The sequence below is a fragment of the Oncorhynchus masou genome, chromosome 29, assembly GCF_036934945.1.
Source record: "Oncorhynchus masou masou isolate Uvic2021 chromosome 29, UVic_Omas_1.1, whole genome shotgun sequence".
NCBI lineage: Eukaryota > Metazoa > Chordata > Actinopteri > Salmoniformes > Salmonidae > Oncorhynchus > Oncorhynchus masou.
Window position 1 is genome coordinate 71241748 of NC_088240.1, and position 19859 is coordinate 71261606.

General features: G+C 45.4%; 1 pseudogene; it reads right to left on the reverse strand.

Annotated features, from left to right (window-relative positions):
* Positions 1-19859, reverse strand: part of LOC135519719 (activating signal cointegrator 1 complex subunit 3-like) — a 223170-nt pseudogene that overhangs the window by 78967 nt on the left and 124344 nt on the right.

The window sequence follows — 19859 nt, forward strand, 5'->3', positions numbered from 1 at the left end:
ACACACAGTGCAGATGGGGCTGAGTGGAAACGGATGAATCCACAACTCTGGAAGCTGGGGGAGTAAGTCTGGTGGAGTAAAGCTGGGGGAGTGTGTCTGGTGGAGTAAAGCTGGGGGAGTAAGTCTGGTGGAGTAAAGCTGGGGGAGTGAGTCTGGTGGAGTAAAGCTGGGGGAGTAAGTCTGGTGGAGTAAAGCTGGGGGAGTAAGTCTGGTGGAGTAAAGCTGGGGGAGTAAGTCTGGTGGAGTAAAGCTGGGGGAGTAAGTCTGGTGGAGTAAAGCTGGGGAGTAAGTCTGGTGGAGTAAAGCTGGGGAGTGAGTCTGGTGGAGTAAAGCTGGGGGAGTAAGTCTGGTGGAGTAAAGCTGGGGGAGTAAGTCTGGTGGAGTAAAGCTGGGGGAGTGAGTCTGGTGGAGTAAAGCTGGGGGAGTGAGTCTGGTGGAGTAAAGCTGGGGGAGTAAGTCTGGTGGAGTAAAGCTGGGGGAGTAAGTCTGGTGGAGTAAAGCTGGGGGAGTGAGTCTGGTGGAGTAAAGCTAGGGAGTAAGTCTGGTGGAGTAAAGCTGGGGGAGTAAGTCTGGTGGAGTAAAGCTGGGGGAGTAAGTCTGTGTCAGGATTTGGCCAGGGTTGTTCCGGGTTTTGGTCAGTAGATGCTCCCATTGTGCTTTTTGTCCTTATGTTTTTCCCTTGATCCCCATTAATTATTTGCACCTGTGCCTCGTTTCCTCTAATTGTATTTAAACCCTTAGTTTCCCTCAGTTCTGTGCTCTGTGTTTGTATGTTAGCACCCTGCCCTAGTGTTCTGTGTGCTCTTGTCGATTCCGGGTGACGCTCTTGTGGTATTCTGTTTTTTTGTTTTTGTTTATTTTTTGTGAGTTTCTTTTGAGGCCTTTTTGTGCTTTTCCTACCACCTTTTGGATTTGCCATTTTTTGTATTTAAGGATTTTTTCTTTATTAAATACACCATCTTAAGTACTGCTGTGTCTGCCTCATCTTCTGGGTTCTGCTGACTATTCGTGGCTCAGTTGGTTAAGTGACTGTTTCTCACTCCGGAGACCCAGGTTCGAAACCGGGTCCTGACAGTCTGGTGGAGTAAAGCTGGGGGAGTAAGTCTGGTGGAGTAAAGCTGGGGGAGTGTGTCTGGTGGAGTAAAGCTGGTGGAGTAAAGCTGGGGAGTAAGTCTGGTGGAGTAAAGCTGGGGGAGTGAGGCTGGGGGAGTGAGTCTGGTGGAGTAAAGCTGGGGGAGTAAGTCTGGTGGAGTAAAGCTGGGGGCTGGAGAGGGAGACAGACTAACACACAGTAAGGAGAACCTTACCTGATGTCCATTTCTGATCTGCTCCAGAACCTTCTCATAGCAATCCTCTTCCATATCATGAAGCTGCTGGATCTGAGAGAAACCCATATTAGCTGTATTAGAACTGTTTAAGAGCATTGGCCCATTAAACGAAAGGTCGCTGGTTTGAATCCCTGAGCCGGCAAGGTGAAAAAACCTGCCATTCTGCCCTTGAGCAAGGCAGTTAACTCCCAACAACAACTGCTATACAGACATCGATTAAGGCAGGCCCCCTCACCTCTCTGATTCAGAGCGGTTGGGTTAAATGCAGAAGACACATTTCGGATTGAATGCATTCAGTTGTGCAACTCACTAGGTATCCCCTTTCCCTACGTTTAACCAGATCAAATGATTCAGAAGACCGTGGTAAAACAAAACTCGTGGTCCTGCTAAAGACACATGAGTTCTGGCAGTATGGTCAGCTTGATGTGTGTGTGTGTGTGTGTGTGTGTGTGTGTGTGTGTGTGTGTGTGTGTGTGTGTGTGTGTGTGTGTGTGTGTGTGTGTGTGTGTGTGTGTGTGTGGTCACCTTGTTGGTGGTCTTGATGCCGATGAAGCTCTGTCCGAGGGGCACGGGTCTGAAGCGGCTGTCGAAGTAGAAGAGTCCGATGTAGGGGTTGACGTGGAGGAAGGAGGCCACGTCAAGGGAGTTGGGCAGCGTGGCCGACAGACCCAGGATACGGATCATACTCTGGGTCGACTCCACCTGGAATAAACCTACACCAAGGTCAAAGGTCACACCATGATGACGTACTCTGAATGGACATCTTACCGCAACGTCCCACACTGATAACATCACAATCCGACTGGACTTCACCAGTCATGACACAAAGTGATTTCAGTAGGTGATTTGGATCAAACCTGGATGCTTCCCTACACCAGTCTCCTTGAAAGGGAAGAAGAGAGAGAAGTGCTTCTTACACACAAGGTGGACAAGAAGCATACACTTTAGAGCAGGAAAGACAGTGTAGGTGTGTCTGTGTGTGTGGGAGAGCGAAAGCGAGGGAGAGAGAACAAATAGATTCAGACAGAGAGCAGCGAGGGAGAACAGAGAGATGCAGACAGAGAGCAGTGAGGAAGAGAGAACAGATAGATGCAGACAGAGAGCAACGAGGGAGAGAGAACAGATAGATGCAGACAGAGAGCAGCGAGGGAGAGAGAACAGATAGATGCAGACAGAGAGCAGCGAGGGAGAGAGAACAGATAGATACAGACAGAAAGCAGCGAGGGAGAACAGAGAGATGCAGACAGAGAGCAGGGAGGAAGAGAGAACAGATAGATGCAGACAGAGAGCAGCGAGGGAGAGAGAACAGATAGATGCAGACAGAGAGCAGCGAGGGAGAGAGAACAGATAGATGCATACAGAGCATAGAGTTAGAGAGAGAACAGATAGATGCAGACAGAGTGCAGCGAGGAAGAGAGAGAACAGATAGATGCAGACAGAGAGCAGCGAGGAGAAAGAACAGAGATGCAGACAGAGAGCAGCGAGGAAGAGAGAGAACAGATAGATGCAGACAGAGAAGCGAAGGAGAGAGAACAGATAGATTCAGACAGGGAAGTGAGGAAGAGAGAAAACAGATAGATGCAGATAGAGAGCAGCGAGGGAGAGAGAACAGAGATGCAGACAGAGGCAAGCGAGGAAGAGAGAACAGATAGATGCAGACAGAGAGCAGCGAGGGAGAGAGAACAGATAGATGCAGACAGAGAAGCGAGGAAGAGAGAGAACAGATAGATGCAGACAGAGAGCAGCGAGGGAGAGAGAACAGAGATGCAGACAGAGAGCAGCGAGGGAGAGAGAACAGATAGATGCAGACAGAAAGCAGCGAGGGAGAACAGAGAGATGCAGACAGAGAGCAGGGAGGAAGAGAGAACAGATAGATGCAGACAGAGAGCAGCGAGGGAGAGAGAACAGATAGATGCAGACAGTGAGCAGCGAGGGAGAGAGAACAGATAGATGCAGACAGAGAGCAGCGAGGGAGAGAGAACAGATAGATGCATAGAGTTAGAGAGAGAACAGATAGATGCAGACAGAGAGCAGCGAGGAAGAGAGAGAACAGATAGATGCAGACAGAGGGCAGCGAGGGAGAAAGAACAGAGATGCAGACAGAGAGCAGCGAGGAAGAGAGAGAACAGATAGATGCAGACAGAGAAGCGAAGGAGAGAGAACAGATAGATTCAGACAGGGAAGTGAGGACGAGAGAAAACAGATAGATGCAGATAGAGAGCAGCGAGGGAGAGAGAACAGAGATGCAGACAGAGGCAAGCGAGGAAGAGAGAACAGATAGATGCAGACAGAGAGCAGCGAGGGAGAGAGAACAGATAGATGCAGACAGAGAAGCGAGGAAGAGAGAGAACAGATAGATGCAGACAGAGAGCAGCGAGGGAGAGAGAACAGAGATGCAGACAGAGAGCAGCGAGGGAGAACAGAGAGATGCAGACAGAGAGCAGCGAGGAAGAGAGAGAAAAGATAGATGCAGACAGAGAAGTGAGGAAGAGAGAGAATAGATAGATGCAGACAGAGAGCAGCGAAGGAGAGAGAGAGTGTGAGAGGCCTATCTCCTTGCCTCCTGTGGTGAGTGTGACAGGGAAGATTGGCAAGGATTTTAATGTGATGCAGTACCCGCCTATACCCACTATCAAGATAGGGCCCAGCCAATCCCTGGCAGCCGATAGCCCTGGCCCGGATCAGCCTAACACACACACACAGCACTGTGTCAGCACAGTGGTACAAAGCGGTCCATACTGTAGATACACATTATGTTCATTAATAGTGCCCAAGTCAGCCTGGTTGAGATGATAGTGGGCTTCTTATGCACACCATTTCTCCATTACTCTCACTGTTAATGGGCTCTAGAGGGCGGCTGCTTTCCCTGAGCTTTGTCCCAGATAGTCTATTCAGTGTTTCAGCAATACCAACACATTACATTATCAGCATTAGTTAATTATACAGTATTCCACACTTCTGCATCTATGATACTTTACCAAAGAGCCATCCACACTAATGCTTCCAGTGATGAACGGTGAGGCAGGTAATAACCTAAGTTTATCTACGGAGCAACGCAAAGTCTGGCGTTAATCTCCCCGACGACGGGGAAAAAATAACAATTAAATAAACCAAAACTTTGACAAGCAAAATATCACATGTGATAACTGCTTCAGTTATCATCCTACATTTACATAAAGAGAAAGCAGGAAAATAGAACATCCTTTAGAGCCTCGACTTAATTTAGAGGCAGGGATTTCCATATTCATGAGGTTAAAAGATGTGAACTCCTCCTGTGTCAGGAGCACCAGCCGTGGTTCCTCCAGCCGTGGATCCTCCAGCCATGGATCTTCCAGCAGAAAACACTAACAATTAGGCTAGCCTGTCAGGTGTAGTGGTAATTGGACAGGAGGGGTGTGTGTGTGTGTGTGTGTGTAGTTAGGGTTGGGGGTATCTGTGCAATGGGATTGGGGTCCTTCAACTCCTGGTGCATTGTGGGTAGGAATGGAGGCTAAGTATGTGAACTTCTCAACAACAACAAAAATTACTGAACATCTTTGGGAGCGAGAAAGAGTGAACCATAAAGACTGGTTGGTTGGTGGTTTCTTATGTGTCTACATTTGTGGGTTCCGTTGAGAAGGAATAAGATATGGTGGATTTCTCTACTGGGGCCTGAACCCAATGGTTTATAGGTCTATCTAAGCTTGTCATATAAAGATACACACCATCACCCTTCCTCACCGTCTCACTGAAGCACATATCATTCTGAAGTCTGGTTGTTCCATGCACTCCTGTGTGTTCTGGATCAAAGTTACCTCAACTTTGATGGTAAACCTAAATATTGATATGATCATATATGAGATATGATTTGTGTGTTATGACTGTGGCTGAGGCCTGGAGACTTGTAGAGCAGACCACAGACCACAACTTCCGGGTTACTGGACCCCCACAGACTTTCCTGCAAGGCTCTACAACAGAGCCCAGTGTCTGCAGTGCTGCCTGTGCTCTGACTGATTTGTTTCTTCTTGGAAACCAGAGAACTAAAGACCCTGTCCTTCTCCTTCGGAGAACTCTTGTGTTGTTTCCTCTCTACCTCATCATATTTATTGATGAGGTGACTCCTTTTTGTACTTCCAGAGGCAACAATCTTGCTTACTGTGCGCCAATCAATAATTCACAGTGTCTTAAAGACACCTTCCAATATGCTGTTGACTGTTGGCTCAGGTATGGCACAAACACCTTAATTACAAACGCTGGCTGGAGAAACACAAGAAAAACATTTCTGCTGTGCTACTTAGGACGGTTGGATCCATCTTGGATTTTATGTGCAAAACCCCCCCAAAAAACACTGCCTCTGAAGCACCTGCCTGTGTATAGGCCGAATGAACAGTCATAATGCATTCTAAGACATTATATGCCTTCATAACAGCCCAAGGCTCCTTGTTCAAGTGTTATAAGCATTTCTAACACCCAAATGCAAAGAGACAGACAAAGAGGCTGCAGTGTGCGGTCTAGGAGAGTCTCTAGGTGTGGCCTCACAGGACACTCCCTTAGCCCTTCTCCAGCGATAGCAGCCAGAGCTGCACATGAATAGGCTGTGAACGGAGTCAACAGCGGTCAGACGTACAGACTGCTTTTCAATTACCTGACGGTTAACCTTACCCACCCAGAGGTCCCCGACGTCACAGCAGACTAAAATAAATAAATAAATAAAAAGCAGCACTATATCTTGTCAGTATCGGTCTCTTTCTCCATTTTGTTCTCAACACTCCTCTCTTTCATCTGCAACTTTTATATCTGTCATCAATATTTTAACATTCATACTGGTATATCGATGTGTGTGTGTGTGTGTCTGCCAGTGGAAAAAAACCGAATCATTCCAATCCCTCTTGTCACCTAGGAGACCATGAAAATTCCTACCATGCATCTCTCTATCCCCCCTCCATTTATTCATTTCCTCCTTGGCTGGGATTGACACCTGACGCTAGCTCATCACAATGGTACACGGTTGCGGGACACTCTGGAACGATGGCTCCCATTTCCCAGACTGTCGGAATTTGCATAATCACTGTAATATCCCAAAACGGCCGGGTTGATTCCTGCGCATGACGCTGTCAATCATCATAAGAGGGAATCAGGCATCCCACTCAGATACAGAAACACAAAGCACAGGCAGCACAGCCCACAGACAGACAGGCTAACTAAAGCTAAATCACTGACTCTGACTAAGGTAAACACACAGCTCCACAAACCAAGACTAGACAAAACCCTTACAATATTTAACAATGACGGTGTTGTACTAATATTAATATGAATGTCCTTGTGCATAATGTTCACCATGGTGAGGAGACCCTAGTGTAATGATAGAGGGAGGGACTGACCTGTCGGAGTGGGCTGACCACCAGGCTAGTGTGGTGAGAGGGGACAAGGGGGGGGGGGGGGGGGGTCAGGGCTGGGACCAGGGCTCTAAAGTGCAACCATTTTGGTCGCATATGCTCTAAAACATTTTCCTGTGTGACCTGGAATTTTATTTTGGGGGCACCAGTGTGACTACCCCAAAATTTAATCACCCAGAATAATTGTTATGATTAGGCTTCGCTGTGCCGCTGCCTCCGAGTGCCATACTCGCCAGCATGGAGAGCAAATCAAGTGCACCTATAGGCCTACAGCTGGCCAATCGGATGGCTCAGATTCCCGTGTCTGCAGTTTCCCTGATGCACAGCCAAATTGATACTGTGAGACTTTAAAACCATAACTAGAGAGCAAAGAGCTGCTGTTTTTATGAGTCAGTTCACGTTTACAGTTTTATTCAGCACTGTAACCACTTTTTATTGAACACTTTTATACGCCATTAAATGAGCTTCTCCCTTCTTCCATTCACATTTCAACCAGCACTGCAGCTGTAATGGATGAGCAGCAAAGTGTATCGAAATGCTTGCATTGTTATTATTAGTGGCTTGTGTCTATTTTTATATGGAGGAATATTTCACTTCCACTGGTCATAGGAGTAACATGAATTTGAGCATGAGACTCGAGTTTCACCATCAGCTGGAAGACGTCCCTTTTTTTGGTCACAGTCAGTCTCAATGGAGGGAGGGAGAGCAGAGGGATGGTGAGAGGTGGATCCTCTGCCCCCCCCCCCCCCGCTGAAGCTGACCATCAGATGGAGGCACCATCAGTCCATGAAAAAAAAAACACTTTATTAAAATGTATGCTCACTCAGCTGGTGAATAAGTAATACAACAACTGATCTAGAACCGGTGTGATCATAAACCATACGTTTTGAAATATAATTTAAATCATCTGAGAAGAACAACATTGGCAGGGCAATTCCAGCATAGCCAATATGCAGTGATAATGGTATTGGGCCTATAGCCTACTGCACAAACCTCATTGCTACAGAACTGCTTTTAATAGGTTATTGTTGAATAGGTTTACGTTTAAGTAATGTTAAAAAAATAAAGGGAACACTTAAACAACACAATGTAACTCCAAGTCAATCACACTTCTGTGAAATCAAACTTTCCACTTAGGAAGCAACACTGATTGACAATACATTTCACATGCTGTTGTGCAAATGTAATAGACAACAGGTAGAAATTATAGGCAATTAGCAAGACACCCCCAATAAAGGAGTGGTTCTGCAGGTGATAACCACAGACCACTTCTCAGTTCCTATGCTTCTTGGCTGATGTTTTGGTCACTTTTGAATGATGCTGGTGCTTTCACTCTAGTGGTAGCATGAGACGGAGTCTACAACCCACACAAGTGGCTCAGGTAGTGCAGCTCATCCAGGATGGTACATCAATGCGAGCTGTGGCAAGAAAGTTTGCTGTGTCTGTCAGCGTAGTATCCAGAGCATGGAGGCGCTACCAGGCGACAGGCCAGTACATCAGCAGACGTGGAGGAGGCCGTAGGCCGCAACAACCCAGCAGCAGGACCGCTACCTCTGCCTTTGTGCAAGGAGGAGCAGGAGGAGCACTGCCAGAGCCCTGCCAAATGACCTCAAGCAGGCCACAAATGTGCATGTGTCTGCTCAAACGGTCAGAAACAGACTCCATGAGGGTGGTATGAGGGCCCAACGTCCACAGGTGGGGGTTGTGCTTATAGCCCAACACCGTGCAGGACGTTTGGCATTTGCCAGAGAACACCAAGATTGGCAAATATGCCACTGGCGCCCTGTGATCTTCACAGATGAAAGCAGGTTCACACTGAGCACATGTGACAGACGTGACAGTCTGGAGACGCCGTGGAGAACGTTCTGCTGCCTGCAACATCCTCCAGCATGGTGTGGGGTGGCATTTCTTTGGGGAGCTGCACAGCCCTCCATGTGCTCGCCAGAGGTAGCCTGACTGCCATTAGGTACCGAGATGAGATCCTCAGACCCCTTGTGAGACCATATGCTGGTGCGGTTGGCCCTGGGTTCCTCCTAATGCAAGACAATGCTAGACCTAATGAAGCTGGAGTGTGTCAGCAGTTCCTGCAAGAGGAAGGCATTGATGCTATGGACTAGCCCGCCTGTTCCCCAGACCTGAATCCAATTGAGCACATCTGGGACATCATGTCTCGCTCCATCCACCAATGCCTCGTTGCACCACAGACTGTCCAGGAGTTGGCGGATGCTTTAGTCCAGGTCTGGGAGGAGATCCCTCAGGAGACCATCCACCACCTCATCAGGAGCATGACCAGGCGTTGTAGGGAGGTCATACAGGCACGTGGAGGCCACACACAGTACTGAGCCTCATTGTGACTTGTTTTAAGGACATTACATCAAAGTTGGATGAGCCTGTAGTGTGGTTTTCCACTTTAATTTTGAGTGTGACTCCAAATCCAGACCTCCATGGGTTGATACATTTGATTTCCATTGATCATTTTTGTGTGATTTTTTTGTCAGCACATTCAACTACGTAAAGAAAAAATTATTTAATAAGAATATTTCATTCATTCAGATCTAGGATGTGTTATTTTAGTGTTCACTTTATTTTTTTGAGCAGTGTATATAATAATTGACAAACAATGTCTTTAAAGGGTTATAGTTTCTAGCCACAGCATGTGCTTCAAAAGTAGATATAATTAATATATCTCCAATATAGGCTTTATCTCAATCAATGAAAATGTTTACATTTCTGGTGCTCATACATTTTATTTTGTGCTACTAACTTTTTAAAGTTTGGAGCACCAGTGCTATCAATATATATTTATATTTTTTAGAGCCTTATGCTGAGACAGAGAGGGACTAACCTGTCGTAGTGTCCTGGCCACCAGGCTCTCCAGAACTGGTCATCTGTCCTTGTGTAGCAGATGCACCTCGTCCAGGATGAGGAGCTTTACAATCTGGGACAGGGCCACGTCCCCAACGCTCTTCCTGGTCACCACGTCCCACTTCTCAGGGGTGGTCACCAGCATCTGGAAAACAGATGGACACACACCGTCAGTGCCAGACAGATGAACACATACAGACATGATTTGTCAGTCGATCCAAAAGTACCCGTTCAGCCCAATACACTCAAAATCCATGACATACTTTGACCATTAGAACAGCGTACTGTTATAACTAGGGGACATAGTTCTTAATGACCATCAGGTCAGGGTATGGTGTTTAACTAGGGGACAGAGTTATTAATGACCATCAGGTCAGGGTACTGTTATAACTAGGGGACATAGTTCTTAATGACCATCAGGTCAGGGTACGGTGTTAAACTAGGGGACAGAGTTCTTAATGACCATCAGGTCAGGGTACGGTGTTTAACTAGGGGACAGAGTTCTTAATGACCATCAGGTCAGGGTACTGTTATAACTAGGGGACATAGTTCTTAATGACCATCAGGTCAGGGTACTGTGTTTAACTAGGGGACAGAGTTCTTAATGACCATCAGGTCAGGGTACTGTTATAACTAGGGGACAGAGTTCTTAATGACCATCAGGTCAGGGTAATGTTATAACTAGGGGACAGAGTTCTTAATGACCATCAGGTCAGGGTACTGTGTTTAACTAGGGGACAGAGTTCTTAATGACCATCAGGTCAGGGTACGGTGTTTAACTAGGGGACAGAGTTCTTAATGACCATCAGGTCAGGGTAATGTTATAACTAGGGGACAGAGTTCTTAATGACCATCAGGTCAGGGTACTGTTATAACTAGGGGACAGAGTTATTAATGACCATCAGGTCAGGGTACTGTTATAACTAGGGGACAGAGTTCTTAATGACCATCAGGTCAGGGTAATGTTATAACTAGGGGACAGAGTTATTAATGACCATCAGGTCAGGGTACTGTGTTTAACTAGGGGACAGAGTTCTTAATGACCATCAGGTCAGGGTACGGTGTTTAACTAGGGGACAGAGTTCTTAATGACCATCAGGTCAGGGTAATGTTATAACTAGGGGACAGAGTTCTTAATGACCATCAGGTCAGGGTACTGTTATAACTAGGGGACAGAGTTCTTAATGACCATCAGGTCAGGGTAATGTTATAACTAGGGGACAGAGTTCTTAATGACCATCAGGTCAGGGTACTGTTATAACTAGGGGACAGAGTTCTTAATGACCATCAGGTCAGGGTAATGTTATAACTAGGGGACAGAGTTATTAATGACCATCAGGTCAGGGTACTGTTATAACTAGGGGACAGAGTTCTTAATGACCATCAGGTCAGGGTACTGTGTTTAACTAGGAGATCAGAGTTTTTAATGACCATCAGGTCAGGGTACTGTTATAACTAGGGGACAGAGTTCTTAATGACCATCAGGTCAGGGTAGAGTGTTTAACTAGGGGACAGAGTTCTTAATGACCATCAGGTCAGGGTACTGTGTTTAACTAGGGGACAGAGTTCTTAATGACCATCAGGTCAGGGTACTGTTATAACTAGGGGACAGAGTTCTTAATGACCATCAGGTCAGGGTACTGTGTTTAACTAGGGGACAGAGTTCTTAATGACCATCAGGTCAGGGTACTGTTATAACTAGGGGACAGAGTTCTTAATGACCATCAGGTCAGGGTACTGTTATAACTAGGGGACAGAGTTCTTAATGACCATCAGGTCAGGGTACTGTTATAACTAGGGGACAGAGTTCTTAATGACCATCAGGTCAGGGTACGGTGTTTAACTAGGGGACAGAGTTCTTAATGACCATCAGGTCAGGGTACGGTGTTTAACTAGGGGACAGAGTTCTTAATGACCATCAGGTCAGGGTACTGTGTTTAACTAGGGGACAGAGTTCTTAATGACCATCAGGTCAGGGTACTGTTATAACTAGGGGACAGAGTTCTTAATGACCATCAGGTCAGGGTACTGTTATAACTAGGGGACAGAGTTCTTAATGACCATCAGGTCAGGGTACTGTTATAACTAGGGGACAGAGTTCTTAATGACCATCAGGTCAGGGTACGGTGTTTAACTAGGGGACAGAGTTCTTAATGACCATCAGGTCAGGGTACTGTGTTTAACTAGGGGACAGAGTTCTTAATGACCATCAGGTCAGGGTACTGTTATAACTAGGGGACAGAGTTCTTAATGACCATCAGGTCAGGGTACTGTGTTTAACTAGGGGACAGAGTTTTTAATGACCATCAGGTCAGGGTACTGTTATAACTAGGGGACAGAGTTCTTAATGACCATCAGGTCAGGGTACAGTGTTTAACTAGGGGACAGAGTTCTTAATGACCATCAGGTCAGGGTACTGTGTTTAACTAGGGGACAGAGTTCTTAATGACCATCAGGTCAGGGTACTGTTATAACTAGGGGACAGAGTTCTTAATGACCATCAGGTCAGGGTACGGTGTTTAACTAGGGGACAGAGTTCTTAATGACCATCAGGTCAGGGTACTGTGTTTAACTAGGGGACAGAGTTCTTAATGACCATCAGGTCAGGGTACGGTGCTTAACTAGGGGACAGAGTTCTTAATGACCATCATGTCAGGGTACTGTTATCACTAGGGGACAGAGTTCTTAATGACCATCAGGTCAGGGTACGGTGTTTAACTAGGGGACATAGTTCTTAATGACCATCAGGTCAGGGTACTGTGTTTAACTAGGGGACAGAGTTCTTAATGACCATCAGGTCAGGGTACTGTTATAACTAGGGGACAGAGTTCTTAATGACCATCAGGTCAGGGTAATGTTATAACTAGGGGACAGAGTTCTTAATGACCATCAGGTCAGGGTACTGTTATAACTAGGGGACAGAGTTCTTAATGACCATCAGGTCAGGGTACTGTGTTTAACTAGGGGACAGAGTTTTTAATGACCATCAGGTCAGGGTACTGTTATAACTAGGGGACAGAGTTCTTAATGACCATCAGGTCAGGGTACAGTGTTTAACTAGGGGACAGAGTTCTTAATGACCATCAGGTCAGGGTACTGTGTTTAACTAGGGGACAGAGTTCTTAATGACCATCAGGTCAGGGTACGGTGCTTAACTAGGGGACAGAGTTCTTAATGACCATCATGTCAGGGTACTGTTATCACTAGGGGACAGAGTTCTTAATGACCATCAGGTCAGGGTACTGTGTTTAACTAGGGGACAGAGTTCTTAATGACCATCAGGTCAGGGTACTGTGTTTAACTAGGGGACAGAGTTTTTAATGACCATCAGGTCAGGGTAATGTTATAACTAGGGGACAGAGTTCTTAATGACCATCAGGTCAGGGTACTGTTATAACTAGGGGACAGAGTTCTTAATGACCATCAGGTCAGGGTACTGTTATAACTAGGGGACAGAGTTCTTAATGACCATCAGGTCAGGGTACTGTGTTTAACTACGGGACAGAGTTTTTAATGACCATCAGGTCAGGGTACTGTTATAACTAGGGGACAGAGTTCTTAATGACCATCAGGTCAGGGTACTGTTATAACTAGGGGACAGAGTTATTAATGACCATCAGGTCAGGGTACTGTTATAACTAGGGGACAGAGTTCTTAATGACCATCAGGTCAGGGTACTGTGTTTAACTAGGGGACAGAGTTCTTAATGACCATCAGGTCAGGGTACTGTGTTTAACTAGGGGACAGAGTTCTTAATGACCATCAGGTCAGGGTACTGTTATAACTAGGGGACAGAGTTTTTAATGACCATCAGGTCAGGGTACTGTTATAACTAGGGGACAGAGTTCTTAATGACCATCAGGTCAGGGTACTGTGTTTAACTAGGGGACAGAGTTCTTAATGACCATCAGGTCAGGGTACTGTTATAACTAGGGGACAGAGTTCTTAATGACCATCAGGTCAGGGTACGGTGTTTAACTAGGGGACAGAGTTCTTAATGACCATCAGGTCAGGGTACTGTGTTTAACTAGGGGACAGAGTTCTTAATGACCATCAGGTCAGGGTACGGTGCTTAACTAGGGGACAGAGTTCTTAATGACCATCATGTCAGGGTACTGTTATCACTAGGGGACAGAGTTCTTAATGACCATCAGGTCAGGGTACTGTGTTTAACTAGGGGACAGAGTTCTTAATGACCATCAGGTCAGGGTACTGTGTTTAACTAGGGGACAGAGTTTTTAATGACCATCAGGTCAGGGTACTGTTATAACTAGGGGACAGAGTTCTTAATGACCATCAGGTCAGGGTACTGTTATAACTAGGGGACAGAGTTATTAATGACCATCAGGTCAGGGTACTGTGTTTATCTAGGGGACAGAGTTCTTAATGACCATCAGGTCAGGGTACTGTTATAACTAGGGGACAGAGTTCTTAATGACCATCAGGTCAGGGTACGGTGTTTAACTAGGGGACAGAGTTCTTAATGACCATCAGGTCAGGGTACTGTTATAACTAGGGGACAGAGTTCTTAATGACCATCAGGTCAGGGTACTGTTATAACTAGGGGACAGAGTTCTTAATGACCATCAGGTCAGGGTACGGTGTTTAACTAGGGGACAGAGTTCTTAATGACCATCAGGTCAGGGTACTGTTATAACTAGGGGACAGAGTTCTTAATGACCATCAGGTCAGGGTACTGTGTTTAACTACGGGACAGAGTTTTTAATGACCATCAGGTCAGGGTACTGTTATAACTAGGGGACAGAGTTCTTAATGACCATCAGGTCAGGGTACTGTTATAACTAGGGGACAGAGTTCTTAATGACCATCAGGTCAGGGTACTGTTATAACTAGGGGACAGAGTTATTAATGACCATCAGGTCAGGGTACTGTTATAACTAGGGGACAGAGTTCTTAATGACCATCAGGTCAGGGTACTGTGTTTAACTAGGGGACAGAGTTCTTAATGACCATCAGGTCAGGGTACTGTTATAACTAGGGGACAGAGTTCTTAATGACCATCAGGTCAGGGTACTGTGTTTAACTAGGGGACAGAGTTCTTAATGACCATCAGGTCAGGGTACTGTTATAACTAGGGGACAGAGTTTTTAATGACCATCAGGTCAGGGTACTGTTATAACTAGGGGACAGAGTTCTTAATGACCATCAGGTCAGGGTACTGTGTTTAACTAGGGGACAGAGTTCTTAATGACCATCAGGTCAGGGTACTGTGTTTAACTAGGGGACAGAGTTCTTAATGACCATCAGGTCAGGGTACTGTTATAACTAGGGGACAGAGTTCTTAATGACCATCAGGTCAGGGTACTGTGTTTAACTAGGGGACAGAGTTCTTAATGACCATCAGGTCAGGGTACTGTTATAACTAGGGGACAGAGTTCTTAATGACCATCAGGTCAGGGTACTGTTATAACTAGGGGACAGAGTTCTTAATGACCATCAGGTCAGGGTACTGTGTTTAACTACGGGACAGAGTTTTTAATGACCATCAGGTCAGGGTACTGTTATAACTAGGGGACAGAGTTCTTAATGTCCATCAGGTCAGGGTACTGTTATAACTAGGGGACAGAGTTATTAATGACCATCAGGTCAGGGTACTGTGTTTAACTAGGGGACAGAGTTCTTAATGACCATCAGGTCAGGGTACGGTGTTTAACTAGGGGACAGAGTTCTTAATGACCATCAGGTCAGGGTAATGTTATAACTAGGGGACAGAGTTCTTAATGACCATCAGGTCAGGGTACTGTTATAACTAGGGGACAGAGTTCTTAATGACCATCAGGTTAGGGTACTGTTATGACTAGGGGACAGAGTTCTTAATGACCATCAGGTCAGGGTACTGTGTTTAACTAGGGGACAGAGTTCTTAATGACCATCAGGTCAGGGTACTGTGTTTAACTAGGGGACAGAGTTTTTAATGACCATCAGGTCAGTGTACTGTTATAACTAGGGGACAGAGTTCTTAATGACCATCAGGTCAGGGTACTGTTATAACTAGGGGACAGAGTTCTTAATGACCATCAGGTCAGGGTACTGTTATAACTAGGGGACAGAGTTCTTAATGACCATCAGGTCAGGGTACTGTGTTTAACTACGGGACAGAGTTTTTAATGACCATCAGGTCAGGGTACTGTTATAACTAGGGGACAGAGTTCTTAATGTCCATCAGGTCAGGGTACTGTTATAACTAGGGGACAGAGTTATTAATGACCATCAGGTCAGGGTACTGTGTTTAACTAGGGGACAGAGTTCTTAATGACCATCAGGTCAGGGTACGGTGTTTAACTAGGGGACAGAGTTCTTAATGACCATCAGGTCAGGGTACTGTTATAACTAGGGGACAGAGTTCTTAATGAACATCAGGTCAGGGTACTGTGTTTAACTAGGGGACAGAGTTCTTAATGACCATCAGGTCAGGGTACTGTTATAACTAGGGGACAGAGTTCTTAATGACCATCAGGTTAGGGTACTGTTATGACTAGGGGACAGAGTTATTAATGACCATCAGGTCAGGGTACTGTGTTTAACTAGGGGACAGAGTTTTTAATGACCATCAGGTCAGTGTACTGTTATAACTAGGGGACAGAGTTCTTAATGACCATTAGGTCAGGGTACTGTTATAACTAGGGGACAGAGTTTTTAATGACCATCAGGTCAGGGTACTGTTATAACTAGGGGACAGAGTTCTTAATGACCATCAGGTCAGGGTACTGTGTTTAACTAGGGGACAGAGTTCTTAATGACCATCAGGTCAGGGTACTGTTATAACTAGGGGACAGAGTTCTTAATGACCATCAGGTCAGGGTACTGTTATAACTAGGGGACAGAGTTCTTAATGACCATCAGGTCAGGGTACTGTTCTAACTAGGGGACAGAGTTCTTAATGACCATCAGGTCAGGTTACTGTTATAACTAGGGGACAGAGTTCTTAATGACCATCAGGTCAGGGTACTGTTATAACTAGGGGACAGAGTTCTTAATGACCATCAGGTCAGGTTACTGTTATAACTAGCGGACAGAGTTCTTAATGACCATCAGGTCAGGGTACTGTGTTTAACTAGGGGACAGAGTTCTTAATGACCATCAAGTCAGGGTACTGTTATAACTAGGGGACAGATTTATTAATGACCATCAGGTCAGGGTACTGTTATCACTAGGGGACAGAGTTCTTAATGACCATCATGTCAGGGTACTGTGTTTAACTAGGGGACAGAGTTCTTAATGACCATCAGGTCAGGGTACTGTTATAACTAGGGGACAGAGTTCTTAATGACCATCAGGTCAGGGTACTGTGTTTATCTAGGGGACAGAGTTCTTAATGACCATCATGTCAGGGTACTGTTATAACTAGGGGACAGAGTTCTTAATGACCATCAGGTCAGGGTACTGTGTTTAACAAGGGACAGAGTTATTAATGACCATCAGTTCAGGGTACTGTGTTTAACTAGGGGACAGAGTTCTTAATGACCATCAGGTCAGGGTACTGTTATAACTAGGGGACAGAGTTCTTAATGACCATCAGGTCAGGGTACTGTTATAACTAGGGGACATAGTTCTTAATGACCATCTGGTCAGGGTACTGTTATAACTAGGGGACAGAGTTCTTAATGACCATCAGGTCAGGGTACTGTTATAACTAGGGGACAGAGTTCTTAATGACCATCAGGTCAGGGTACTGTTATAACTAGGGGACAGAGTTCTTAATGACCATCAGGTCAGGGTACTGTGTTTAACTAGGGGACATAGTTCTTAATGACCATCAGGTCAGGGTACTGTGTTTAACTAGGGGACAGAGTTCTTAATGACCATCAGGTCAGGGTACTGTTATAACTAGGGGACATAGTTCTTAATGACCATCTGGTCAGGGTACTGTTATAACTAGGGGACAGAGTTCTTAATGACCATCAGGTCAGGTTACTGTTATAACTAGCGGACAGAGTTCTTAATGACCATCAGGTCAGGGTACTGTGTTTAACTAGGGGACAGAGTTCTTAATGACCATCAAGTCAGGGTACTGTTATAACTAGGGGACAGATTTATTAATGACCATCAGGTCAGGGTACTGTTATCACTAGGGGACAGAGTTCTTAATGACCATCATGTCAGGGTACTGTGTTTAACTAGGGGACAGAGTTCTTAATGACCATCAGGTCAGGGTACTGTTATAACTAGGGGACAGAGTTCTTAATGACCATCAGGTCAGGGTACTGTGTTTAACTAGGGGACAGAGTTCTTAATGACCATCATGTCAGGGTACTGTTATAACTAGGGGACAGAGTTCTTAATGACCATCAGGTCAGGGTACTGTGTTTAACAAGGGACAGAGTTATTAATGACCATCAGGTCAGGGTACTGTGTTTAACTAGGGGACAGAGTTCTTAATGACCATCAGGTCAGGGTACTGTTATAACTAGGGGACAGAGTTCTTAATGACCATCAGGTCAGGTTACTGTTATAACTAGAGGACAGAGTTCTTAATGACCATCAGGTCAGTGTACTGTTATAACTAGGGGACAGAGTTCTTAATGACCATCAGGTCAGGGTACTGTTATAACTAGGGGACAGAGTTCTTAATGACCATCAGGTCAGGGTACTGTGTTTAACTAGGGGACATAGTTCTTAATGACCATCTGGTCAGGGTACTGTTATAACTAGGGGACAGAGTTCTTAATGACCATCAGGTCAGGGTACTGTTATAACTAGGGGACAGAGTTCTTAATGACCATCAGGTCAGGGTACTGTTATAACTAGGGGACAGAGTTCTTAATGACCATCATGTCAGGGTACTGTGTTTAACTAGGGGACAGAGTTCTTAATGACCATCAGGTCAGGGTACTGTTATAACTAGGGGACAGAGTTCTTAATGACCATCAGGTCAGGGTACTGTGTTTAACTAGGGGACAGAGTTCTTAATGACCATCATGTCAGGGTACTGTTATAACTAGGGGACAGAGTTCTTAATGACCATCAGGTCAGGGTACTGTTATAACTAGGGGACAGAGTTCTTAATGACCATCAGGTCAGGGTACTGTGTTTAACTAGGGGACAGAGTTCTTAATGACCATCAGGTCAGGGTACTGTTATAACTAGGGGACAGAGTTCTTAATGACCATCAGGTCAGGGTACTGTGTTTAACTAGGGGACAGAGTTCTTAATGACCATCAGGTCAGGTTACTGTTATCACTAGGGGACAGAGTTCTTAATGACCATCAGGTCAGGGTACTGTGTTTAACTAGGGGACAGAGTTCTTAATGACCATCAGGTCAGGGTACTGTTATAACTAGGGGATAGAGTTCTTAATGACCATCAGGTCAGGGTACTGTTATAACTAGGGGACAGAGTTATTAATGACCATCAGGTCAGGGTACTGTGTTTAACTAGGGGACAGAGTTCTTAATGACCATCAGGTCAGGGTACGGTGTTTAACTAGGGGACAGAGTTCTTAATGACCATCAGGTCAGGGTACTGTTATAACTAGGGGACATAGTTCTTAATGACCATCAGGTCAGGGTAATGTTATAACTAGGGGACAGAGTTCTTAATGACCATCAGGTCAGGGTACTGTTATAACTAGGGGACAGAGTTCTTAATGACCATCAGGTCAGGGTACTGTGTTTAACTAGGGGACAGAGTTATTAATGACCATGAGGTCAGGGTACTGTTATAACTAGGGGACAGAGTTATTAATGACCATCAGGTCAGGGTACTGTGTTTAACTAGGGGACAGAGTTCTTAATGACCATCAGGTCAGGGTACTGTGTTTAACTAGGGGACAGATTTATTAATGACCATCAGGTCAGGGTACTGTGTTTAACTAGGGGACAGAGTTCTTAATGACCATCATGTCAGGGTACTGTGTTTAACTAGGGGACAGAGTTATTAACGACCATCAGGTCAGGGTACTGTGTTTAACTAGTGGACAGAGTTCTTAATGACCATCAGGTCAGGGTACTGTGTTTATCTAGGGGACAGAGTTCTTAATGACCATCAGGTCAGGGTACTGTGTTTAACTAGGGGACAGAGTTCTTAATGACCATCATGTCAGGGTACTGTGTTTAACTAGGGGACAGAGTTATTAATGACCATCAGGTCAGGGTACTGTGTTTAACTAGGGGACAGAGTTATTAATGACCATCAGGTCAGGGTACTGTGTTTAACTAGGGGACAGAGTTCTTAATGACCATCAGGTCAGGGTACTGTGTTTAACTAGGGGACAGAGTTCTTAATGACCATCAGGTCAGGGTACTGTGTTTAACTAGGGGACAGAGTTATT